This window comes from Lepidochelys kempii, chromosome 9, assembly GCF_965140285.1.
Source record: "Lepidochelys kempii isolate rLepKem1 chromosome 9, rLepKem1.hap1, whole genome shotgun sequence".
Lineage (NCBI taxonomy): Eukaryota > Metazoa > Chordata > Testudines > Cheloniidae > Lepidochelys > Lepidochelys kempii.
This window is the reverse complement of record NC_136388.1, coordinates 39,584,754-39,611,498: the sequence shown is the minus strand read 5'-3', so window position 1 is coordinate 39,611,498 and position 26,745 is coordinate 39,584,754. Positions and strand designations below refer to the sequence as shown.

The 26,745-nt window shown below is 42.8% G+C and overlaps 1 protein-coding gene across 1 annotated transcript in view; it reads left to right on the top strand.

Annotated features, from left to right (window-relative positions):
* Positions 1 to 219: 219 nt before the first annotated feature.
* The window catches only part of PXYLP1 (2-phosphoxylose phosphatase 1), a 102,455-nt gene continuing 75,929 nt past the window's right edge, over positions 220 to 26,745 (top strand). Inside the window, exon 1 of the mRNA XM_073359962.1 lies at positions 220 to 424. The gene's annotated coding sequence lies outside the window, so the exon portion shown is untranslated. The remainder of the gene's footprint in view (positions 425 to 26,745) is intronic.

Sequence of the window (26,745 nt, the reverse complement as noted above, 5' to 3'; positions counted from 1 at the left end):
CTCGGGGAGGCAGTGCCCGCGCTGGGAGGAGAGCCCAGCCCTAAACCCGGGCTCCCTTCTGCCCCGCACCTATTGAGCGTCTGGGGTCACACGGAGGAGAGCGGCGTGGCTCAGCGCGGAACCCCGGTTGTGGGCAGCGCGGCTGAGCCGGAGGGGTCACCGCGCCGCTCCCCGTTCGGGGGAGGAGGGAGCCCAAGCTGCAGCCTCCCGGTTGCGGCGGCAGGTGGCGCTGGCGGCTGTCGTGCTGGGCCCCAGGGAGCTCCGCGTGTGGGAGCGGGGCAGGAGGCGGCGCTCGGCAGAACTTGATCCGCTCTGTGGAGTCCGAGTTGGGGCTGTCGCTTGGCGGCAGCAGCAGGAGGCGGCGGGTTCCGGCTCCAGCCCCGGGCGGAGGAGCTGAGCGGAGCAGACGGCAGCCGCGGAGGAGGTAGGAGCCGCCACCCCTTTCCCCGCGCCGGGCAGCGCCGCCCCCGGGAGCCCCCTTCCCCCGCGCCGGGCTCCCCGGGCAGCGCAGCCACCGCGCGTCCTGCTCCGGGCAGCCTCTTCCCCAGCGGGCACCCGCGGCTCCGCGCCCCCCTCCCGGGCACCACCGCTGCTGGGCACCCAGCTCCGCGCGGACCCTTCCCCGCACCCGCTCCGGCCGCCGCCGCCGAGCTCCCCTTGCCCTCTGCTTTGCCTGGCGGGAGCCACCGCGGTGTGTGACCCGCTGGGCTCCTCCGCTCCCGGGGTCCCGGCCAGAGCAGCTGGGCTGGAGTGTGGGGCGGGGCGGCCCCTGCTCTTCTTCCTCCGGGGTGGGCTCGGGCTGCGCCCGGCGCTCCCTCTAGGGGTAGTGTCACTTCCCCCAGTGCTGGGCAGCTCGCCTGGGGCGCCCGCGTAGCCCAGTCCCGTTAGGGGCAGTCGATAGCCGCGCTCCGGCTCGGATGAGTCTCCAGCAGCCTGGACTGGGAGCGGCTGGCGCGGCGGGGTCTGGTTCGCAAAGGGTCCCGTAGGTGCTGCTCTCCATTAATTAATAACAACAGTGCAGCGGCTCTCCAGCGACATCCCCAGCGCAAAGAGATGGGGTGAGATTTTCAGAAATTACAGAGCTACCGAACAAGGTGTTTACAGCCTCAAAGCTATCCTGCAGTAACGCAAACGACCCCCCCCCCAACAAACTCCTCCCTTTTGGCATTGAAGATTAAGCTGTGACAGCCCATTGAGGTTTAGTGGCCTTGTCTTCACTCGGGAAAATGTGTGTTCTTACCTTGACATAAGGAAGACAAGGCAGTTTGTAGCTTTCACTCATGCCAGCTGATGCAGAGTTTATCTCAACCTGCCAACACATCTAAAAACTACAAACTGCCATCTCCTTGCTAGGATTTCCCTTTGTTACCATGTGTTAGCTAACAAAAGGTGAGAGCGCATGTTTTTTTTTAAATTGTGGATTAGCCAATGAGATTTAGCCCCCTAAATTCCTAAGGCTATGTCTGTACAGCCACCGGCAGCAGTCGTCCCTGTCCCAGTTTGTATTCCCAGTCTTGGGCTTGTGGTAGCCAGTGTAGACAGCGCTTTGAAGTTGTGGCTGGGTGTGGAGCTGGGACCAGAGCAGCAAATTCAGAGCTGTCTGTGCAGCTATTTTTAGAATGCCATTAAGCTACAAGCCCTACTAGCTGGAGTCTCTCAGCCCAGGCTGGGAGGTTTGCTTCTGTGGACTGTGTAGACATACCCAAAGTCATTTTACCCATTGGCTTTGTCTGCATGGGAAAGTTTGTCAGTATAATCTAAAGCGTGACTTTACACCTAGATGGTTATCCTGGTATGACCTCCCTTTGTGGACACTAACTTTGGGATGAGAATGGCTTTTTTTCAGTTCAGTCTGTTCCTTGTGGTGGGGTAAAAAGTAAACCGAAAAAAGTTACTCTTACCAGAATAAATGTTTCAGAGTAGCAGCTGTGTTAGTCTGTATCCGCAAAAAGAATAGGAGTACTGGTGGCACCTTAGAGACTAGCAAATTTATTTGAGCATAAGCTTTCGTGGGCTACAGCTCACTTCATCGGATGCATGCAGTGGAAAATACAGTAGCATGATTTTATATACACAGAGAACATGAAACAATGAGTGTTACCGTACACACTATAATGAGACTGATCAGTTATAAACTATTTCCCCATGTATATTCACCCCCCTTTCACCCCCCCACTGTTCCTCACACATTCTTGTCAACTGCTGGAAATGGCCCACCTTGATTATCACTACAAAAGGTTTTTTTTTCCCTCTCCTGCTGGTAATAGCTCACCTTAACTGATAGAAAAGGAGTACTTGTGGCACCTTAGCTGTAGCTCATGAAAGCTCATGCTCAAATAAATTGGTCAGTCTCTAAGGTGCCACAAGTACTCCTTTTCTTTTTGCGAATACAGACTAACACGGCTGTTACTCTGAAACCTGTCTCCTTAACTGATCACTCTCGTTATAGTATGTATGGTAACACCCATTGTTTCATGTTCTCTGTGTATATAAAATCGTCCTACTGTATTTTCCACTGCATGCATCCGATGAAGTGGGCTGTAGCCCACGAAAGCTTATGCTCAAATAAATGTTAGTCTCTAGGGTGCGGCAAGTACTCCTGTTCTTTTTGCAGAATAAATGTGCAGGGAGGTATAACTAGTAAAACTTCTTTATAGACAATTCCTTAGGTATTTTTGAAAATTGTACCCTAAAATTTGCTGATTAGAAGTTAAGCTTCTAAGCATCTAAATCGGAATTAGGAGCCTAAGTCACCTAGGTGACTGAAAATTTTACCCCTAGCTTGTCACTTGCCAGTCTGAATGGTCTATTGGTGGCAGCATCCCAGGCAAGTAACTTTTTTAAAATGGCTAAATAAATAATAAGTAATATTAATAGTAAAAAATAGAATAATCCCTCAAAATGGCAAAGGCTAGACAGAATTGCCCCCTCTCCACCTTGACACTTGATTTGTCTGCTTCCCTCACAAGTGTCTGTGCTTTCTTCCATACTATCCTTAGCGCATGGAATAGTCCTCCCTGAACTGATTTATAAGAGAGTGGCTCCACTCTCCTTTTAAATTCTTTCTCAAGACCCACTTGTGCCATGATGCCTCTAAGAAATTAGCCAGCCAATGGCTAGCTGGACACTTAGGCCTCAATCCTGGAAATCTTAATTTTATGCATGTAGGTACAGTACACCCTGGGTATAATGAGCCCTTTGGGATCCAAGCCATTTGTTAGTTATAGCCAGAAGTTTGTTATGGGGAGGTGAATTACCTGCACAAATGAGAGAATGCTTCCTGTTGGCATAGGTAGTGTGTATTTTGAAGCGTTGCACCATTTTCAGTGTATACGTATGTGACTGGGGTCCTAATGGGGAGCCAACTGTGGTCACTCAATTAGGGTGAACTGCAAAGAATGGGGCAGACAGTCCCCATAAAGCTGGTGGATATTCCAATACCTGCATTTACCAAACCAGCATAAAACTGCTTCTTTATTACCTTACTGGTTACTCAGAAGTCCAAACAACACAGTTCCCTTAAAGTGATCCAGCCTCAAGCCTCCATCCAGGTACCCACATCAAATATGATGAAAATTTCTGTAAATCTTATTTCATCATATAAAAGAAAAGGTTCTACCAATCCCAAAGGATCGGACACATTACCTCCCAGTTTAACGAATGTTTCAGATCTTACCCAAATTCACGCTACAGCTAGTTCTTATTAACTAAAATCTAAAGGTTTATTTATAAAAAGAAAGAAAGATGAGAGTTAAAATTGGTTAAAGGAATCAATTACATACAGTAATGGCAAAGTTCTTGGCTCTGACTTGCAGCAGTGATGGAATAAACTGCTGGCTTAGGTCAAGTCTCTGGAGTACATTCACAGCTTGGATGGGGCATTCAGTCCATTGTTCAGAGCTTCAGTCTGTAGCAAAGTTCCTCCAGAGGTAAGAAGCAGGATTGAAAACACAATGGAGATGTTCCCAGGACCTTTTATAGCTTTTGCCACATGGAGGGCATCCCATTGTTCTTACTGTGGAAAATTACAAGATGGAGTTCGGAGTCACATGGGCAAGTCACATGTTCATGCCCCATTTCCCTTAGTCATTGCAGGAAGCCATTACCTACATTCCAGACAGCACATTTGCATGACAGTCCACTCGGTATAGATGGGTGTCTCCCATAATCCATTATCAACCAAGTATTTCTTGATGAGCCACTTAATTTGAACAGTCCCTCCAAGATGTGCTGGGTGTTACCTTGTGGGTGTTACAAACAATTGAAATCCAAGTGTAGAGCCAATACTTATAACTTCACATACAAAATGATACATGTATACAGATAGCATAATCAGAACCAGCAAGTCATAACCTTTTCATAGACGCCTCACTCTACAACCTATGTACAATATTTGCTGCAAATATATAATAGTGGCTGCAACAATGATCTATATGGTCATAATTTAATCAGATAACATCACAACATACCATTAGCTATGATATGTTTTTAAGTGGTGTAGTATGTCAGGTGTCAATTTTTAAAAAAAATTCAATCTTTGTGAAGTTCGCTGCCTTTAATGTATTTAAGGAAAGTCCACTTTTTTTCAGTGTACAGAAACTTCATCCTAATTTTTTTTTTTGTTTAGAAAAGACTTTTTGATTTTTATTGAATCTCCCTTGAAATTTCTTATGTTGTGCATATACTGGGTCCTTTATAGAACGTAGCAGTTTTACATCGGGCCCTACCAAATTCACGGTCCATTTTGGTCAATTTCACGATCAGAGGATTTTTTAAAAAGTAAATTTCATGACTTCGGCTATTTAAATCTGAAATTTCGTGGTGTTGTAGTTGTAGCAGTCCTGACCCAAAAAGGAGTTGTGGGTGCGGGGGTGTCACAAGGTTATTGTAGGGAGTGGGTTGTGATACTGCTACCCTTATTTCTGCACTGCTGCTGGTGAGGATTCTGGCTTCTGAGCTGGGCAGTTGGAGAGTGGCGACTTCTGGCCGGGAGCCCTGCTTTGAAGGCAGAGCCGCCGCCAGCAGCACTGCAGAAGTAAGGATGGCATGGTATAGTATTGCCATCCTTACTTATGTGCTGCTGCCTGCAGAATGGGGCCTTTAGTCAGCAGCTGCTGCTCTCCGGCCACTCAGCTTTGAAGGCAGCAGCACAGAAGTAAGGGTGGCGTGGCATAGTATTACCACCCTTACTTCTGTGCTGCTACTGGTGGGGCGCTGCTTTCAGAGCTGGGCACCTGGCCAGCAGCCACCGCTCTCTGGCCGTCCAACTCTGAAGGCAGCACAGAAGTAAGGGTGGCAATACCACGATCCTCCTAAAGTAACCTTGCAACCTCCCTGCAACTCTCTTTTGGGTCAGGACCCCCAATTTGAGAAATACTGGTCTCCCTTGGGAAATCCGTATAGTATAGGGTAAAAGCACACACAAGACCAGATTTCACGGTCTGTGACATGTTTTTTGTGGCCGTGAATTTGGTAGGGCCCTAGTTTTACAGAATTTTTGCCTCTTAATTTCAGTAAAATGTGAGTTCCTTCAAAAGTGGGAGAAAAGAGAGGGTTAAAAGAGATGTTCATAACCATGGCTGTCTGAAGACTGAACTCTTGGCTAATCACTTTATGTAAGTGCTATGAAAACAGAATGATCAAGGGGATGACCTTGTTACTGCCGATTAAGGGACAAGCACCTATTTTCATCCAAAACGTCACCTTTTAAGAATATTTATGCTATAATTCTTTATAGGTGGAGAAAAAAATCTCTGGAGCAAGTGGATCCAGCATTGAGTAGCTGCATGAACTGTCACGCATTATAATAAAGTTATTGTGCCAGCATTACAAGAATAATGGGATGCTAGACTAACAGATTTTGGCAATGAGTAGTTTTAATACTGATGTCCTGTTTTGACATCTGTGGAAGGAGGATTAAAGCAGACAGAATTTGTAGTGGGTGGGTGTGAGTGGAATGAAAAGGAAAAGCTTCTTAATTTTAATCTCTTTTCGAAAAGGTGACTAAAAGTAGCACAGAAGGATAAATCATATTAACCTTATCGTAGTGGTTTTTAATTGTAGTCATTTAAATATTTTGTGTAAACTCAGCATTAGTAAAACACTACTTTAATTTTTAGAACAGGCAATATAAAAGTAGGCACAGCTCCTTGTCTCCTAGAGAGTTTCTGCTAGACCATCTCCTCCCCAAATAGAGGGAGTCTGATTTGCTACAAAGGTGCCTATGGCAATACCTCCATAATTAGGGTTACATTCTAGAATGGTCTTAACATGGGCCATAAATTCCTGCTTTTTGTTTTTTTTCTTTTTGTAAAAGTAGGTGACCAATTGGTATAACATTTTAAGCCCTTTGAATTTTCTCTGCAGCTCTTGTCTGGTTTTTCTTCGTAAATTTTTAATAGGAGGTCTTTGAAATGGGACTGTCTGACATTTTTCTGTGTCGATCTGACTTTTTGTTGTTGACTTTTTCTTTTTAAAACAAGATTGTCCATCTGCACAAAACTTGGCAGGAGGTGGATGCTCTGAGTAGATATGGTGCAGTGGGAAGGCTTTTTTTATTGGATTTAGGCTTGTTTTTTAGCAGCTGTTTACATTATTATTGAAATCTTACACAAAAGAGCAAGCAGATCTGAGTGATGGAGGCTGGGCCCACAAAATCTTCCCTGTCAGGAGCTACCTTTCCTGTCACTTTATCACATGGTAGAGAGGGGCTTCCTTTGAAGTTGTTGACACACAAGGTTTTCTGCACAGCTACGGATGGAGAAATGGAGAAAATCTTCTCCATTAGCTGCTGCGCTTCTGCCTCCAACACAAGTTCCCACCCTAACTGTAGTGTTACAAAAAGCTAGACAATGAATACACAAACAGCTTTGTTAAGAAGCAATTAGGGTTGATACACTCACAACCTACCAGACACTAAATCACAAAAGCAAAGAAATGAAAAGTTAACCAACCTAACATTATATATCCTCTACTCTTCCCCCACATACCCTACCACAAACACTGTACATCATAGACCAGGAATACTTGTGGCACCTTAGTCTCTAAGGTGCCACAAGTACTCCTTTTCTTTTTGCAAATACAGACTAACACGGCTGTTACTCTGAAACCTGTCATCATAGACCAAGCACTGGAAACTTACTTTTGTCCTGTGATTCTCAACCAGGGGGTCCAGGGCCCCTTTGGGGGCCCAAGCAGGTTTAAGAGGGTCCTCCAAGCGGGGCCAGCATTAGACTCGCTGGGGCCCAGGGCAGAAGGCTGAAGCCCCACCACCTGGGGCTGAAGCCCAGGACCATGAGTCCTGCCACCTGCGGCTGAAGCCAAAGCCTGAGTAACTTAGCTTTGGTGGGGCCCTGTGGCGTGGGGCTCCAGACAATTGCCCTGCTTGCTACTCTGATGCCGGCCCTGGCTTTTATATGCAGAAAACCAGTTGTTGTGGCACTGGTGGGCTGTGGAGTTTTTAGAGCATGTTGGGGGGCCTCAGAAAAAGGTTGAGAACCCCTGGCCTAGGACAATACTTTGCGACACTCCCTTTATCATCCTTCTGTTAACAGCAAAACTAGCCTCTCCCACCATAACCGACTACTACACCAAACATCTGCAACTGCTAGTGTTTGGGGAGGTGGGGAATCTGATAAAGGGGTGTACGCAGATTTGTGGGAGGACAAAATGGATGGAGCCTTTTGTACGTGATACAGGATGGGTTTGGAAACTAGGGTATGAGAAAAATGGCATGGTGCTCTAATGAATGGTTTTGAGTACATTTTGTTACCAAGTGTGGACGCCGCTAGACTATTTTCAAAACAGTATTCAAAGACTCTGAAGTGTCTGTTTAAAAGAAAAATCTTAACACCTCAAACACCCCAGTTTCTTAAATTATCGTTGGAGAGAAGTTTTGACCAGGGTTTGGCTGTGTCCATGTTTGCTGGCTGTGTTCAAAACCACTCCAGAAGTTTGAATACAGTTTTCAGTCATGACTAATCATGAATTAGTGATGATGGAGCCAGTAAGACAGTAGCGCTGCGTTGATTCACATTCAAAAGGTTATTTATAAAAATACTGTAGCTTGGCTAGAAACCTTTCTCTTTTAAAAAAAAAAATGCTTAAAATCTGTATGACATTTTAGGAATACCAAAAGTCTATGTGGAGACTTTAAACCATGGAATTTCTACTTGCAGATATTTTGAGAGGGACCTGGTAATTATATTGAAATACCATGGAGATTATCTACTAAATCTCATTTTACAGTATGGCTTTTTCTGTGTAGCATCTTTCAGACAAAATGTATCCTGAAATGCCTTAAAGAAGTAAGTGTAGGTATAAATTACATGGAGGTGGCAAGTATAAATTAAAGCAGTCAATCATAAGGTCAGTAACAGGGTGATAATGACTTAAATTTATATAAAAATGTATATAATCCCTTCTATCCGGAAAGATACCAAATGCTCTCTAAATTATGAATTACTTCATCTGCCATCTATGTGGTGAAACAGTGACTCCTTAGTGAACACTATAACACTACACAACAGTTAAGGGCAGAAAATTATGAATACTTTCTTTTAAAACTGCACAGGGTACTCCAGATAGGCTGATTGTAAGTACCTGGGCCTCAGTTTAATTCAAGTCAGTGAAACTCCATGCAGGAGCATTCATATGATTCTCTTTGCAGTATCAGGATCTTAGTTTGGAATTTGGCAGCACTCAGGGGTTAGCATTCCTTTTTTGTGTGAAGTGTCATGTGATATTTGATTACGGCTGCCTGATACCTTGATTTTCGTCTCACTCAGGGAAGAAATTGAGGCATATGCAGAGGAGGTGATGAAAGATGAGACTTGTAGTGTTGGAGTTGATATCTTGGTACATATCTTATATATATCTGATGGTATTTTAATATACAGCATATATTTTAAATTTAATTGGTTGATTTTAAGGAGCAAAGATATTTTCATTGTGCTGTATAGTAATGAAATATGAAATATGTGCCAGGCAATTAGATTGAACAGACACAGGAGGTAGAGGCTTGTTCATGCTCAAAGCAGCATCTGACGCTTAGGGCATAAATAGGATTCAGAATCAGATTGGTGGCAAGTTGATTTAAATTTTGATTTATTTTGATTTAAACAAAACAAAATTTCAGGCAACAAGAAGTAAGATTACTTAAACAAGAAGACATGTAGAGATGCTTTAAAATAACTAATTTTTTGAGCTGAAATAATTACGTTTGTTTTCTGAGCCAATCAGAAAAGAAGATATTCAATAATGCTGCAGTGAGTAAACATTACTCAGATGACCCATCTGTTAGATACAGTTTTCAAAACTGCATTAATCAGATGATATAATAGGAATAAAGTCAGCATCACAGAAATTTGTCATAGGATTACTGTCCTGTTTTGAAAATAAAACCTATGGCTTTGTCTCAGCATCTGTTTCGATAAATTGCACAACAAACCAGGAGTATTTATGCAGTAGAACATTGTCCTGTGGTGATCTTTTTCCATTGATGTTCTCTTATGAGTGAGATACAGAGGCTGTATTGTATTCTGTATTGTTAATGATTATTTTAAAGGGACAAACTAATACCAACACTAATTTTTACCATATTTGCTTCATTTGACTTTCTTCACATTTCTTTTCTTGGGCTGGCTTACGTTCCCCATGTATTCGGACTTCTGTTTCATGCTACTTGAATTTCTGCTTAATGTTTTGACAGACATTCCTGGTATGGCAATCTGGCCTATGATTCCTGAAAGGAATTTCTTAGAAATAAGTGGAAAAAACAAAACACAAACTATTGTGCAAACATTGAGTTTGCATAGGAAAGCATTTAGAAGTCAGAAGGAGTAAAAATTCAGGTGGACTATCCAACCATCAATCTACCTGCTAGTGCATACGTTGTCTAATAGCCTTTAATTGAAAGATCCCATGCTATTTCCACAGCTTTGCTTGTTGTACTGTCGTGGGGCTCAACCTGCTTTAAAGTCACACATGCTGTTCCATTGCCATTCCCCCAAGAAAATGTGTCATTCTCTATAGCTATGGAGTGGAATCATCACTGAACTCTGTCCCCACTACATGCTCCAGATAAATCTCCAGTGAAACTCTGGGTTGAAGAAAACAGAAGACCCTGCCTGCTCCTAATGCACCACTAGCCCAATGTCAGGTGGGAGGAAGCTAAACTTTCTAAACAGAGTCTTAGCTGTGTTCCTGCAGAGCTGAGATGGGAGTGTGGCTTCAATATATGCTGCTGCCCATCAATAGCAGCTGAACCCCTGTTCGCTGGGTATTGTGATCATGAAGCTAGAGACCTGTAACTGCTGCGGCAAGATTTTACCGAATTACCTGAAGTGTCTTTGTGGGAAGGGAATCTACACAGTCAGCACGTAAAAGTTGCACTGAAAAAATAAATCCTGAAATGCTGGAAGTTAGTTATGTCCATTTCTGGCAGAAATCATAGATGCTTTAAAACTGTAAAAATTGATACTAATGCAATAATAAATCACAATAGATGTAAAAAAAAAATAGCTGAGGGAAAGAAGGGTGAGCACAGTCTGATGGGATGGAGAGCCACACTTGCCCAGCTCTTTTGGATAGAGGGGGCAGGAAGCAGTTCTGGCACTTAACTGCTTCAAAGTTTTACCTCAGCTCTGTGACATCACAGCATAGATAAAAGTGATGGGTCTCCTGATCACTTATCTATCCATCATTCAAGGAGAGGGAGCAGCCGCCGTAGTAAGAGTAGGACCACAAAACAAAGCTGAAGATGGGAACCAGAAATCCAACCTGGGAAGTACAGAGCGTAGATAATTTTTATTTTTACTGGTTAACACTTTGTGCTGTGATATTTCCTGTATTTACCACAGGAAGCACCTCAGTAAAATTAAGTATAAAAGTATGGTGAAAACCTTAGTGACAACAACTGCAGAAGAAAATTGTTTTATTTAGGGGTTAGTGAGAATCAGATGAACTGTAATGGTTGGATGCTATAGGATTTTAAGCTTGTTGCCAATGAAGGGAAAGGTTTCAGAGTAGCAGCTGTGTTAGTCTGTATTCACAAAAAGAAAAGGAGTACTTGTGGCACCTTAGAGACTAACCAGTTTATTTGAGCATAAGCTTTCGTGAGCTACAGCTCACTTCATCGGAAGGGAAATTCAGCTAGATGACTGGATGCAAGGTTTGGCTTAAAGTGGTAGGGAAGTTCCAGGCTAATCTGGTGAGTGGACAGAAGAGTTTTGTCAATTACACCTTGAGACATTAAAGGCTAACTGGACTCTCCGCAAATGCATAGATTCTGTGATTGAGGAACAATACACCAAAACAGGGTGGTTTTGTGTACGATAACAATGGATACATCTCCAACCCTAGCTGCCATATAAGGTGTGATATGTAGGTTGTGATACAGAACAGGTGGAGAACAGCTAGAGATACAGGATCACATAGGAGTTCAAAAAAGCCTAAACGACTTAAGAGCACAAGTCACATTGACTTTCTGCAAGATGAGGACAATCTGTAACTTTTATTACAAACTAGATAAGCAAAAAGAAATGTATTCCTTCATACTACTACTAATTCAAGTGTTAGACATGGTGCTTGCAGAGAAGTCTGCAAGATGTGATTATTCCAGACAAGCTAAAGATTTTTGTCTCCAAAATTCATGACTGGGCACCATACTTTGACCTGAGTCTGTGACTTGATCACCAGTTAATTCTGGCTGGATCCCTGCAAGACAGATCTCCAGTGATGATGTGGGGAGGAGAGTGGGGACGGGGAGGAATACTGTATTTTCTGTAGAAGAGAATGTAGGGCAATTGGAGTAATGGAAGGCAGAATATGCATGAAAAGGATTAGATAAGGAAACTGCAGATGAGGGGGTGTGTGTGTCTGCCTGTGTCGAGGCGGAATAATAATCCACATCATGAGGGAGGTCTTTCAGCAATTCAAAAGTGTTTAAAAAAAAAATCAGCCTTCCCGTGCCCCAGCCTGCAACTTTTTTGAGGTCATAATGTTTTCTGAGCATCCACTGTTTGTGAACTGTGTGTTGTCTGTTTACACTGTTAAGCTCTTAGAAGGCATGGAGGTACAGTTCTGAGTGTATGGCAGCCACTTAAGATTTGAACGTATCAGGGCATGTGTATGCTGCAGAATTAAGTTACGTTGATGTACAGCCACCGCAGTAATTAAATTGATTTTGTATGTCCAAACTAGCTCCTTCTGTTGGTGGTGCAGATCCTTACCAGGAGCACTTGAGCCAGCTGTCAGTGTGAGGCATTGTGGGGCACTGACAGTGAGAGCCCCGCCAACCAGGGCTGACAGCCACCAGGGGATGACAACTGGAACAGTCAATACAGTGTCTACATTGACACTATGTCAACCTAACTGCACTCATCTAAGTGCTATGCCTCTCATGGAGATGGAGTTATTAAGTTGGTGTAGTGGCCGACTTATATTGGCAGGAGCACCATTGCAGTGTAAATGCTTACAGAGTTAGGTTGACGTAAGCTGCCTTACATCGACTTAACTCTGTAGTATAGACCAGGCCTCAGTCATTCCATATCCACTGGTGCATTATTATAATTTAATTAAATGTGTATATTCTGGGATGTTTGCAGTCAGTCAAGCAGAGTGCATGGGGCCATTACTACTTCTCTGCCTCCTTTCAAGTTCCAAATTAATTTTGAAGTAGCTTTATTAAGAAAGTGATGCTCAATTTAAAAAAAAAAAAATTAAAGCAGAAATGTATTTTTACTTCCTTCCACATCCAGAGCTCCAAAAAGCAATGGTTCAGCAAATTAAGAGCATGTGAAAATGGGAGGGGAGGGTTGTTAAGGTTGCACGACACTTTCTAATATTATAGTAATAGTTTCTGGCATAGCTGTATAGTACTTTTAATGGGGGCATGCCACAAAGTCTAAAACTAAAGGATTTGTTTATGATCAAAAGTTATTTGAAAACTGTTAAGCTTCATCATTTGACAGGTTTGATTATAAAGTAATCTACTGGCGGGGGGAGGAGGGGTTTAATGTACAATGTAATCTGTGGTCCAGCATCTTCTTTTCCATTGTAAAATGTATTCTAAAATTCTCATTTTGTCTTAAACTTGAACCCATATAAGTCTTAATAGCAACTTCTCCATTTACAGAAATTTTATAGCAGCAGTTTGCAAGTGTTTTTTTGCTGCAGTGATCTAGTTTCTCAGTCTTCATTTTGAAAACCTAAAAATGTGCAGAATCCTTTGAGGTTTTTTTAAAGCATAGTCATTTGTACAGGTTTGTGACTGGTTTAGCATAAAATGAATACCCCCAATAGGCTGAAATGTAAATTTAACAGCATATTGGGGGTAGGCAGAGGAGTATGAAGAGAGTAGCAAAAAGTACTTGGCTTCTTTTAAGTTAAAGTGCTAGTGAAACTGTCAGGGTTCCTTCCACACTCTGAACTCTAGGGTACAGATGTGGGGACCTGCATGAAAGACCCCCTAAGCTTATTCTTACCAGCTGAGGTTCAAAACTTCCCCAAGGTACAAACTTTGCCTTGTCCTTGAACAGTATGCTGCCACCACCAAGCATTTTAAACAAAGAACAGGGAAAGAGACTGCTCGGAGACGTCTTCCCCCAAAATATCCCCCCAAGACCTACACACCCCCTTTCCTGGGGAGGCTTGAGAATAATATCCTAACCAATTTGTTACAAAATCATCAAAGACCCAAATCCCTGGATCTTGAAACAATGGAAAAATCAGTCAGGTTCTTAAAAAAAAAAAAAAAGGGTGGGGGGAGGGGTAAAAATCATCTTTGTAAAAGCAGGATAGAAGATATTTTACAGGGTATTCAGATTCAAAACACAGAGGATCCCCCTCTGGGCAAAACCTTAAAGTTATAGAAAACAAGAATAAACCTCCCTCTTAACACAGGGAAAATTCCCACAAAACAAAAGATAAACTAATCTGCCTTGCCTGGCTTACTTATACTGGTTGCAATATTGGAGACTTGGATTAGGATGGGTCGGAGAAGATGGATTTCTGTCTGGCCTCTCTCAGTCCCGAGAGAGATCAACCAGGTAAACAAAGAACACAAACAAAAGCCTTCCTTCCCCCAAGATTTGAAAGTATCTTGTCCCCTTATTGGTCCTTAGGGTCAGGCGTCAGCCAGGTTAGCTGAGCTTCTTAACCCTTCACAGGTAACAGGATGTTGCCTCTGGCCAGGAGGGATTTTATAGCACTGTATACAGAAAGGTGGTTACCCTTTCCTTTATATTTATGACAGAAGCACACGTGGATACAACGTTTCCTTGTACTTAATGCACTGGTAGTAGATCTTTTGCTGTTTTCTTTTCTTTGTTGAATGCAAGGAGTGTGGATAATGGTTTAATTTTTGTCATCTGCAATAAAAGGATTGCAACAAGTGGCAAGATACTGTATATTTTTTTCCTTAACAGATGTTAAAGAAATAATAGTATGTCTTTGGAAATTCAAAGATTTACAGTAAATATATTGTTCAATTTTGTCATATGGTATGATGACAGACACGTAATGCAAGAAATTTTTCTGAAAAAATTCCCCCATAGATAGGTCTGTAGTGATACTAAAGTCTTCCTTTTGTTTAGTAAAGGTGTACTGGTAAGTAGCTTAAAATGGTATTACTTATTTATCATATTGGCTAAGCTTTTTGTTTGTTTTTCTTAACTAACGGGACTATAAGAAATGTTAATTTTTTAAACTTGAGTGTCCAAAACTTGAAAATCTGAAATGGCTTAGAGATATTACATCTGTAGATCATTTTCTGAAGCTATGGTTCTTAGTTACTGCTGAAAAATATAATGAAATGGTATCCATTAGTGTATGAAGAGCCAAATTTTACTATTACTTTGGTGTAAATTGGGATTAAGTCCATTGAAGCCAAGGGATGAATTTAACTTGATTGGAAACATCAGAATAACGGAAGCTAACTATAAACAGAGCCACAAAACAAGGTACATATGCAATTGCTTTTTTACCATGCATCTGTAAACTCTAAATTGAAAAAAGTCAATAAATCTACTGTATCATGCACCGTTGCTCCTGTATTTTTGTGCACAAGCTTCTATGCACAGATATAGAAATAAGCATAGCAAGATAACCCAGATACGTCACATTCCATCATCAGTTACTTCTTGGTGATCTTCTATTCTTGATCAGCTGCTGCAAAAATAAAACTGCTTTGATCTGGTTTAATGCTTGTAGTCATAACAAAAACTATAACAAACACAGACTTAGAATAAATGCATAATAACAGTTCTGTTATACACAGCAATCTCAAGGCTCCCTCACCATCTTTTCCGCTTGCAACTGTCCTGCTGAAGAACCATGTAAATGGAAAATACTGTAAAATAAATAAATTTTGTATTATAGATGATCTTGATATTGAGATACATATCCTAGATAATTGGCTATTTGATATACAAATTGCATATAAGCATAAAGACAGAATTCTAAGTTGAATTGGGGAAGAGTGGGGGGTGGCGGCTAAGCAACTATGTGGGTTTTAAACTACCTAGAGTTACACAGGCTGTGTCTACACGACAGCTGCAATGCGTCAGTGTAGACAGTACAACGACAGGAGGGGTTCTTCCATTAACTGTAGACAGTTAATCCACCTCCCCAAGAAGTGGTAGCTATGTCGACAGAATAATTCTTTCATTGACCTAGCGTAGTCTGTCCTGGGGATTAGATCAGTTTTACCACATCACTCCAGGTTGTGAATTTTTCACACCCCTGCACAACATAGCTGGGTCGACCTACTTTTTATTGTAGTCCTGGCCACACACTCTACAGAAGATACCAGATTAGAAGGGTGGATTTATGTTTTGTAACATAAATGACAGAGATCAAGGACCTTAGATGGGGATAGAATTATCTGGTGCAAATTAGAGACAAAGGCAATCCATTTGATAGGGTTTTGTTATAGGCCATCTGATGGGAAGGATCATCAGCATGAGTATAATTGGAAATTCAGAGGCCTCGTGGAAAGGGCAAACAAATTCATAATTAGAGAAATCAGTTATTCAGATCCAGACTTATGGCTGCAGTACTCCATTGGAAGAATTGAGAAGTCCTATGGGTATAGGTGCATGACAATACCTGCCTTCCTTACATCAATGGTAAAGAACAGAATTATGCAGAAGCAATTTTAGATTTGTTTCTGAACGCCATAGAAGACATGATTGCAGATGTAAATAAAGGAACTAATATGAAGAGTAAATACTTGAACTAGTCTACAGAATACAAGGATTTCAAAGTTGACCTCCACCCTGGCATTTTGTCCAAATATTTTCCAAGTTCAATATATTTATTTTATCTAAAATAAAAAGGAGCTAATAAGAGAGATGAAACAATAAGTGCAACTCATAATCTCTTTTGGATGGAATCCTCTTTGTCTTTCTCCCACCCTTTGTTTCCTATCATGGCTAATTTAGACTTTTGTAAGATCCTCAGTGCAAGGATCTGTTATTTTTTTGTCCTGACAGATGTGTTTCAGGTCTTTATAAATATAATACTGAAGGAGGTAGAATAATTGCAATAAGGATATTGCCATACTCCTAGAAAGGCAGGGTGAGACATCAAGTTGTCTTAACATTATTCCTCTGAAGTGGAGACAATTCTGAAAAAAAAAAAAAAAACGAATTAATCACCTTCCCCTGAGCACTCTATTTGATATTATCTTAGATTAGTAGCAAGGGAAGGCTTTTGGGGAGGTAGTGCAGAGCCTAGAAAATAAAATCACGGTGCAGTCACCACCATTGAGAACGTTTGTGAAACTCTTGTGGCATGACATATATGCAATAGCTGCAGTAACAGAGGAGAAACGCTCACTCCCATAGGCAGATCTAGAAAAACTACCTAGTACCTTGTGTCCTGTCTCTATAATTTCCTGTTACTAAAAATTAGCAGATATTAATTTTCTTCTCAAATGTCTGTCTTTAGGGATCATTGATTATGCTGAAACAGCTGAATTTATTGATGGTCTCTAATGGCTATACTTACCATAAGTAGTAGTGGATTGTCTGTCCAAAGTAATGTTTCACTATTCAAGTGACTAGCTTGTTTTTGTTTTTGTTTAAGTAATGTTTAGACTTGTTTGTAATATGAGAGAGACACATCCTCGAGGCACTTGAAATTTTTTAAAAATGTTGCTGTTTTAAGCTGCCAGAAGCATGTAATATTAATAATCCTTACAGAGATGAATTAATGGGCAGAGTACGGGTGAGATGGTCAAATGAATATTATATGCAATTCCTCATATAGAGGTGAAGTTTATTATATGGGTATCACTACCACATGTATGATATGAGTGCAAGAATCCAGATATTTAATGACTATTTCAAGCTATTTCACAGTCCCCATAATTTTTTAAAATTATTTTTAACGAGTCTCTAGGGTTGTTTCTTTGTAACAAAAAAAACCCATTACTGAGATAAGAAGATGTTTTCTTGTTGCTGTACTTTTAACAGTCCATCTTTAGTCTTTATGGTTTTACCACATCTCTGGTTTGAAGCTTCTTGTGTATCCAATTTTTTATAGTGATGGGAATATTTTCTCAAATCCGCAGTTATGTAAAACTGTTAAGGGGCTGACTTAAGTCAAGGCAATTCCAAAAATGAGGAGACCTGTGGCTACAAAATTAGCCAGACTTCAGTACTGGAAAGCACACTAAGTATAGCCCAAGGTTATTATAGCACTGCATCTATAGTTAAGTGTATCAGTCATGACTGTCATCTTTGATGTGCAGTTCTGCATCACTGTGTTGAGACCAGGCTTATTAAAAGTTTTGTGTCCAGTAGGCTTAAGAAAACTAGGATTTGCTTACAAAAGAAATACATTTAGGAAAAAAAAAGGAATGTGACAATCAGTGCCAATATATAAAACTTGTTCTTCCCTCATCTGCTTTCACACTGCACCCCTAAAAGATGCAAAGTCCTTTCATTGTGCTATCATGAGCTGTATACCACCATTACTTGGAACAAGATGTTTAACTCTCCTAACTACTCTGGTCTCTGTCAGTTTCCAGAATAGACTCTCTTAGTAGTTCCTAGATTGGTCTGCAGAGCACTTGCTGCTGGTGCGTGAGAGCATGCTGGTCATAAGGAGATTTCTCTTTATTTCCAGATGGAAGAAGGAGAAGAAACGAAGAGTAAAAGTAGTTTGACTAACTTTCCTCCTCCACCCCACCCCGCCCAAGAACACTTCTTGCACTGTAGACAGATAGCGTTACATAAATATGTTCTTAATATTACTTTTACAGTAACTTCTCACTTAAAGTCGTCCTGGTTAATGTTTCATTGTTATGTCGCTGATCAATTAGAGAATGTGCTCATTTAAACTTGGGCAATGTTCCCTTATAACATTGTTTGCCAGTTGCCTGCTTTATCCACTGCTTGCAGAAAGAGCAGCCTGTTGGAGCTAGCTGGTGGGGGCTTGGAACCAGGGTGGACCGAAAGCCCCCCCATCATCTCCCGTAAGTTCCCTGTGTGGCAGCCACTCGCCCAGCAGGCTATCAATTGCTGGGCAGTTCAGCTGTCCCTCCCGCCACTGCCGTGTGCTTCTCCCGTCCTCTGCCTTGGAGCTGCTCCTGGGAGCCTCCTGCTTGCTATGCAAGAAGGAGGAGGGAAGAGGGGTGCTCAATTCAGGGTTTTCCCCTGCCCCTGCCCCCCACTCCTTTACCCCATTTCCACAGAGCAGGGGGGGAGACGACAGGGCTCAGGATGGAGGGAGCTTGCTGACAGCAGCTGCTGTCTCAACTTGCTGATTTACTTAAAAAGGCAGTATACTTAGAGTGGGGTCAGCGTACTTAAAGGGGCAGTGCATGTCTCTCTCTCTCTCTGTCATACAGGGTGTGTGTCTCTGTCTCTTTCTCTGCCATGGTGTCTCCCCTCCCTCCATTCATGCTGCCTTGCAGAGTGTGAGGCTACATTAACAACAATGTGTTAACTCTTGAGGGCTCAACCGAGTGCTAGTTCATCATTTAGCAGTAAGGTATTCCTTGGGAAATATCCCACCCTCTTCCACTCTCTGACTTCACCACCTCAACCAAGCTTCACAATCATCATTGCTCTGTACAGTATTAAATTGTTTGTTTAAAACTTATACTGTGTATATCTATCTATCTGTCTAAATATAGTTTTTTGTCTGGTGAAAAAATTTGCCTGGAATCCCTCCCTCACCCCCCCATTTACATTAATTCTTATGGGGAAATTGGATTCACTTAATACCATTTCACGTAAAGTAGCATTTTTCAAGAACATAACTACAATGTTAAGCAAGGAGTTACTGTACCTAAAATACTGCTGTAGGAACTGTAGGATGGAATGCGATTGACCACCTCTCCATTCATTTGCACTGAGACTCTCCTTTTCATGGTGTGGGCCACACTAGTAAAAAGTTTAACGCTTCAACTAGCCCTAATGGGCAATGTACTCTCCATCTTCTAAAGAGGCTACAGTGTTGAAAAGCTGGTCTACTACTTGAAAACTGTATGTTGGTAGTAAGCCAAAGACTTCCATTAACTTCTACAGTTAACAAAACTTTGGAACACTTCAGCTCAAACCTCAAAGTTGATTAGGATTAATTTAAGCAAATGTGTTGTGTGTGTGGTTTTTTTTTTTTTTTTTATGCTCATTTATAGTGGCATCTGCATTGGCACTTGGTCTTTCAGATGAGACTTAAAACTGAGGTCTCAAACACTTAGTATGAATCTAATGAAAGTTTTTCTTAAGAAAAGTAGAGGTTACCTCTAGTATCTGACCAAATTCCCATGTAACTAGTGTCCCCACTGTAATTTTATCTTTCCAGCATAAAATCCAACTACTGTATCATATTGCTAATGCAGGACGTCTTCTTCAAGGTGTTGCTGATATTTCTGACATATGTGAATAACCCTTGTATGTATTTTAAGCATGTGACTCACCTGCAGGCTGGGGCTGGCATAACGGCTCTCCTCCTTTGGCGCCAACTGCTCTGGGCCTGTGGTAGTCTTCCTCGTCTTTTCACTAGGAGGGTGGTGAAGCACTGGAATGTGTTACCTAGGGAGGTGGTGGAATCTCCTTCCTTTGAGGTTTTTAAGGTCAGGCTTGACAAAGTCCTGGCTGGGATGATTTAGTTGGGGATTGGTCCTGCTTTGAGCAGGGGGTTGGACTAGATGACCTCCTGAGGTCCCTTCCAACCCTGATATTCTATGATTCCTCTTCCTGAGACATGGCCTCTGGCCAGGTCACTTTTAATCCTACCCCTTCAGAGGTGGGTTGAACTTGGGTTTCCCCAGATCTGGTTTGGCCTACCTTCAGTCATTTGGACCTACCAGCCCTAGGAGGGCCAGTAGGGGAATCCAGGCATGCCCTCTACTCTGGGTTTGTTCAGATCCTCTTTTGTATCCCTGGATTGCTTCTTAGCAGGCCCTGCAGGCAGACATTTCTTACCGTCTCTTCCTTGGCTGACTCTTCTGCCAAAACAAAGGGGATCCAAGCTAGTTGAGGAACAGAAAGAAACAAAAAGGTTCTTCACCATGCCTTTCTGCTCCAAGGAGGCTCTGGCTAGGCTCTAGTCCAAGCTGATCCATTCTTCCAGACAGCTTCAAGGCAGTTTCTGATTAGGCTCTGGCTCCAGCCAAGCCATCCTTCATAGGGCCAGCTCAGGGGTGGCCAACCTGGGCCTGAGAAGGAGCCAGAATTTACCAAAGTACATTGCCAAAAAGCCACAGTAATACATCAGCAGCCCCTCATCAGCTCCTCCCCGCACCTCCCCACCAGCTGTTTCATGGTGTGCAGGAGGCTCGGGGGGAGTGAGTGCATGGCAGGGTCAGAGGAGGGGGTGGGAAAGGGCGGAGTGGGGGCAGGGCCTCTGACAGAGCCAGGGGTTGAGCAGTGAGCACCCCCCCCCCCCCGGCATATTGGAAAGTTGGCGCCTGTAGCTCCATCCCCGGAGTCGGTGCCTATACAAGGAGCCGCATATTAACTTCTGAAGAGTTAGCTCAAGAGTTCTGTTCCCTCTCCATCGCCTCACCATTGAGCTGGGCTTTTCTTCTCTTATTTCTTCCCTCCAGGCTGACCCCTACTGCAAGCGTAGTGGGCTGAGGCTGATTGCACCTTCAGGCTCTCTTCAACTCCCTGAGGCCCAGTGTGGGGTTGGTACACCCCATGAGTATAGTATCCTCTTTTTTATAAATAAATGGCATGATCCTTCAGGATGATACTATAGCAGTGACAAGCTCGTCTATGTTTTTATTATTTATCAAAAAGCTTAAAGTAATTATTTAAAAAAATCAACTTTAAAAAAGTCTAGTTTCTGGTGTCTGTGCTGTGTGTGTTTTCTTGGACTCGAACTTGCAAGAAAACATACTCCTATTTTGATAAATAACTTGTCTTAGAAAATTAAAAGTTTGACATTTGCCAGCTTTTTATCATAATGAAGATTCTGAATAAACATATTTTTAAAACACATGTTCACTTTGAGTTTTCAGGTATTGTGTATTTGGCTTACACCAAGCATTTAGAATGAACTTTTCTCTAGGAAAGCAACTGTCTCTCCCTTCGGTCACCAAATTGGCTGAGTCAAAGGCAGTTTAAACCTGTCCAGCTACCAGTGAAAGCTAAGCACTTAAAATTAGTTCCAGAGAAGCTTTAAATGTAAGATTGTGGCAGTCCTGGACTTCCCATTCCTGTCACTTTTGAGGCTGTGAGATTTTGATTCCACGTGAGCTGTGAAAGGTTCCAACTTTCCACATGTTCATATGGAAGATTCTAGGAATAGGGTGACCAGGTGTCCAGTTTTGGACCAGAACACCTAGTGGAAAAGCGATTCTGGCGGCTCCAGTCAGTTGACTGTCTGGTTTGCAGTGCTGCGCAGCAGGGCTGGCAGACTCCTTGCTAGCTGGTGTGCCATGCGACTCCCAGGTTGGGAAGCAGTTGGCATGTCTGGCTCCTAGCCTTAGGGGCTGGTGTGTGTGTGCGCATTTGTGTGTCTGCATGCTGCCCCCACCCTCCACCCGCAGGCACAACTCCCATTGGCTGGGTCAGGGCAGGTGAGGAACTAGTGTGACTCGTGAGTGCTCAGCAGGCAGCTGTTGAGGGGGCGCGGGGTGCGTGCCTCTCCCGGCACTCTTCTCAGGCTCCTCGTGTGGCTAGGCTCGAGCAGCAGCGCGTGTCCTGTGGCGAACCGCACTGTGTCGCCCTGTTGCTGGCACCCAGGAGTTGGAGGTATGTATCGTCGTCTCCAGGTGCTGGGAATGGGGCTACACCCCCATCTCCCGCACCCTATCCCCTCACTGCATCTCTCCCTGTCCCACCCTCTGTATCCCCCTCATTGCATCCCATTCCAACCCGCCCTGCACCCCAATCCTGCTCACTGCATCCCTCCTCTGTCCCATCCCACCCCACCCTACCCTACCCCCCACACATGCCCATCCCAAGTCTGTACCCCTTACAGCGCTCTCCCATGCGTCCTCTCCACCTCCCAGAGCCACTACCCCTGTGTCCCTCACCTCCCACAGCCATGCACCTCCATACATTGCTGCACTCCATTAGGTCCCTATACAGCCCTGTGCCCCCCACATCCTCTTGCACCTGTGGACTTCTGCCTCCCTCTGCATCCCCGTCCACCCCACATACCCCCTCACACCTCCTTTTCTCTGTTTCACTGCCCCCTCTCACTCCCACCCTGCTCTTGTCCTTGTCCTCTTTCCTTCCCCATCTTCTCTCCTTCACCCCACCCCATCTTTTCCCCTCCAGCCCACCCTCCTCCCTTCCCGAGTGGGTGTCTCTGTGTAGGCAAGTGTGTACATGCATGCATTGTATGTGTGTAAGAGACTGTGTGCCTTTGTGTAGGGAGGTGCGTGTATTGCTGCATGTGTATATGTCTGTGTGAATAAAATTTGCAGCCTAACTCTTTGGCTTTTATTCCTTTTGCTGGCTTGCGCACAAAAAAATTGATGACCTAAAATATGTGAATTAATTTCATAACAAGTCTTTAAAAGAGAAGGGAACTCTAAAAGAAATGTATTATTTCTTAAAAAGTGAATGTTGGTGACTAGTAATTGCAGAAGGGCCAATGTATCATACATTTCTCCCCACCTAGACGCTACATTATAAACTTTGTGGCAGACTCTCTCTTTTTATGTGAATGTCCAGCACCTACCACCCTGGAGCCCTGATCTTAGTTGGGGTCTCTAGGCACTAAACAATTGTAATAATAAATAATGTGGAAGTATGTGTGTTAGTACATGCTAGATGTGTATACATGAATACACGTGTGTATCTGCATGTAGGTGTGGGAGTCAGTTGCCACAGATTTATTTATATAGGTATATGGACAGGTGTGCATTTCTGTGGTTGTGCTCTATGGATTTGTATTTGGGCTTCAGTAGTGGGCCTTTAATGGACCCACTGTAGCTGTGATAATGTGTGGTCCTAATTCCACACATAAAATTACAATAACTGGAGTGAACAAAAAAACATGGAGCTGGTTAGAAAAAATGGGAAGAGGAGAGGGAGAGAATCGTGAAAACCTTCGTGAGATTTCATTTAAAAAAAAACTACTAACCTTTTTGACTATTTTGCTGCCAGCTCTAGCATCCTGTAACAAATAAAACCTGAAATTAGTATATTATATCTGTCAAAACAATAAATATGTCTGTTTGGGCCTTGTAGCGAAAATGAGCATGTGAGCGGGGGTGGAGGAGAGCAAGCGATGGAGGGGAGGAAGGATGGAATGAACGGGGGGCAGGCCTCGGGAAGCTCATTTTTTGTATAACTTTTCTGGATTCCATATAATTGATTTAAAGAGATGAGAGATTGTGTTGGTTAGTTTGACAGACTCTTCAGTAGAGCCAAGTCAATTTCGAAGCCTTCTGCTTTTCACAAAGGAGGATAGGATAAGTTGAGTGAGGCAAGTGGGTATAATTTTATACAGTGATGGGCAGATTGTCTTACATGAGGAAAATATATGTCTAGGAAGTGGAACAACCTGTTGTGAATGGAGAATTATTTTATTTAAAGTGAACTGCTCGGCATTGTTTAAGAGAACCAGTGAAGAGATATGAGACTGATTGTATAATCCTCTCTGCATGAGGATAAGGATCATTCATAGTTGAGATTAATAATATTAAGGCTAATTGTTTTGTTGCTGCATGATGTTCCTGGGATGTCAGTCAAAGTGCACCTGCAGTATTGCCTGATGTACCAGGAATAGTGTATCCACTTTAAGATGCTGAAGTTCCAGTGGAATATTGAAAGGACACCAGCTGTGGTTGATATCGGGGAGGGGAGAGGGAAGGGGAGGGGAAGGAGGGAGGTGGAGTGCGGGGGAGTTAGCATTTACTTAATTAAGTGCAGCAGTGACCAGTCAAAGCTGTCAACATCTTTGGTGTCTTCTGAATCATTTCTGCTCAGTGTCACTCTTTCTTTCTTTGCTGCCTTACTTGAGCAATGATGAATCTGGCCATATCCACGTGAATACAACTGTTATTCCCTATCCTCTGTAGGAATGTGTCCCTGGACAAAGTCAAAGGGTAAAGAAAACGTTTTGGGCTACTCCACCTACGAGCTGCCAACATCCCTTATTTTATATACTTCATGAGTCCTCCCTTTACCTTTATTTTGTGTGTAAGGAAAGATGTCTGCTGGTCATCTTTGCTGAGATCTGAATGCACAACAGACTGATGGGTATTAGTAGTTAAAAAGAATACTGCTTAGTAGTCAGTGTGATGGGTTGTCATCCCCGGGGTGCAGTCTGGGAGGCAGTGGGAACCACTCTGCCCCCTAATGCTTCAGCTGGGTTGGGCTTTCCCACGTGCTTGGCTGGTGTACCAGCCAGCCTCTCAAGGCCCTATTATCACCCAACATGAGAGCAGGTGGCACCACACACCCAGCTCAGTTATCTGAGTGCTCTACCTAAGCCACTTACTGATTTACAACAGAGCACCAGCCAATTCCCCAGCCTTGCATCCTTACTGGAGTATAAACCCAGAATTATACCATCTTGCACTGCAGTGGGATTCACCACCCCACTCCCTCCTTGATGTGGCGAAGATATGCGATAGCTTTTGTTTACCAAGCTGAGATTTTCCCAGACATTTCATTCAGAAAACACTGGTTAAGGGAAAACATAAAATAAGTTTAACTACAGAAAGATAGATTTTAAGTGATTATAAGTGATAGCAAACAGATCAAAGCAGATTACCTAGTAAATAAACAAAACCGCAAACTAAACCTAACATACTAGATAGGATTTGTATCAGCCACATCTCACCCTGTCCGATGATACAAGCAGGCTTACAGATTCTTGAGGCACAAGCTGCATCTGCCTTGCAGTTTGGGTCCCCCTCCCCCGTTCCAAGTCCTTTGTCTTCCAGATGTTCTTTCAGGTGTTGAGTTGTGGGGGAGTGAAGACCAATCATGATGTTACTCCCCACCTTATATAGCATCTCCCTATGGCAGGAACCCTTTGTTTCAAGCTAAGTTCCCAGCCCAGTTTGTGGAAGAATACAGGTACCAAAATAGAGTTCAGTGTCATGTGATCTGGTCACATAGCTTTGCATGCCTTGCTGAGTCATAGCAGCCATTATCCATAGGCTGTCTGAAGTGTTCACAGGAAGGCTAAGCTCTTCCATGGTCCACTGTCAGTGCTGATGGTCATCAGCAAAAACAGTCTAGCTTCTTCATTGTTGTACCTGAAAGACTAGTTGTGGGTGTTACCCAGAGTAAGCACATTTGAAATACAGGTACATAATTAATATTCATAACTTCAGATACAAAAATTATACATGCACACATATAGGATAATCATATTCAGCAAATCATTGCTTTTCACAGATACCTCACATGACACATTTTGTACAAGATGCACCATAACAATGTCATAATCATATCATAGTGATACCACTATGATGAATATGTGGTACAGTGTCACAGTCAGCGCCCTTCTTATAATTGGACATCTTTTTTAGGACCTTAAACTGGAGTTATTTTGCGTTTTGGTGCTACCCAAAGATGTCCTGATGAATGTAGATAACACTAATGTGGTCTGCCTAGCCAAAAAGAAGTGGGGAATCACAGATTTCTTCTTGTAGGTATTTCACTAAGTGAAGAAGCATTTATCCTCCCTCACTCACCGAAATAGAATCATGTAAGCTACTATATAACTTTCTGAATTTGGTCCTGTTTGTGAGGCATTAATAAGGTATCTGTGTTCTTTTAGAGAGAGACGCTTACTGTATGCAGTTTTATATATTTGATTTCAAAGATCTTCACTCAGTGTTCTTTTCCTTCTTTAAAATAGACCCTTCAAAAGTACAGTACTTCTAACAATTCAAGTCTGAATATGGAAACTGAAAATAGAACAAAAATTTTCATAATCACATCTGCTGCTATCACTTTCTGTTCAGTTACCTTCAAAACAAGGCTTGCATGCAGGAAAAAAAATCCTTACTATGCAATGAAAGGATACAAGACAGATCAAAAGCAATTGAAAGCTCTCAAATAGAGAGAACTGTCAGTAGTGGATATGGGACTAGTCAGTGGGCGGCCTAAATTCTTCAATAACTTCCCCAAATTAATGCATGAATGTCACCCTGCACCAGCCCATATCTTTTTTTTGTTTCCAGGCCGTCTTGCCTCAATTTCCAGACTGGTCTTGCTACTGCAGAGCCTGATAGCACAGTATGGTTATTGTGTCTGTCTTTGGCAATCATTCAGTTATAGACTTTGAAGCTTTCTTCCTTACAACTGTGAC